Source organism: Etheostoma spectabile, chromosome 16 (assembly GCF_008692095.1).
Source record: "Etheostoma spectabile isolate EspeVRDwgs_2016 chromosome 16, UIUC_Espe_1.0, whole genome shotgun sequence".
In the NCBI taxonomy this organism is placed as follows: domain Eukaryota; kingdom Metazoa; phylum Chordata; class Actinopteri; order Perciformes; family Percidae; genus Etheostoma; species Etheostoma spectabile.
Genome location: NC_045748.1, coordinates 18,367,045 through 18,367,650, shown reverse-complemented (window position 1 = coordinate 18,367,650; position 606 = coordinate 18,367,045). Strand labels below are relative to the sequence as shown.

General features: G+C 42.9%; 1 protein-coding gene across 2 annotated transcripts in view; it reads right to left on the bottom strand.

Moving 5' to 3' along the window:
• Positions 1-606, bottom strand: part of sapcd2 (suppressor APC domain containing 2) — a 13,836-nt gene that overhangs the window by 8,573 nt on the left and 4,657 nt on the right. The window lies entirely within an intron of this gene.

The following is a 606-nucleotide window of genomic DNA, read 5'->3' as shown; positions in this document are numbered from 1 at the left end:
GGCTGGTCGTCATAGCAGGAAACTGCCGTGACCTAATGCGACACACACGTAGAACGTCGAAAGTGTGCTGTTTTTGATTCTTGGCATGTGGCTGTTGCCACAGCCAGAAGACAAAATTAAAAGCTGAAGGCAGCAAAAAAAATAAAGAATACACTGCATAAAGTATTTACTGGTAAACACGGCAGGTTTGTTCAGGACACCCCCTGCCCTGTCTTTCGCTAGCAATGATGACGCAGTGATTAGTGACGATTCTTTCTCACGTCACCTTTTGGTATCGCCTCAAAACTGTGGTTTTACATGTGAAGTTCAAAGGTTTTCAAAGGAAGTGATATTTTTAAAGAAGCAGGTTTGAAATGGTGGGTTGTTTGCAGGTAAATGAATAGAAACAGGGTGGATCCTAAGCAGACCCATGCATCACTGATGTCAACTAATGACCTGGATTGCTGTTTAACCAGTTATTAATGAAAACCGTATGCATGCACAGCACTGACATACAGAATGGTTCCTGAATGAAACATGAGTAAAACGATGGCCCAGATGTGGCCCCTTTAAAACGCTTTGTAGAGACTGTTGGATGTAGAAGTGTGTGTGTGTGTGTGTGTGTGT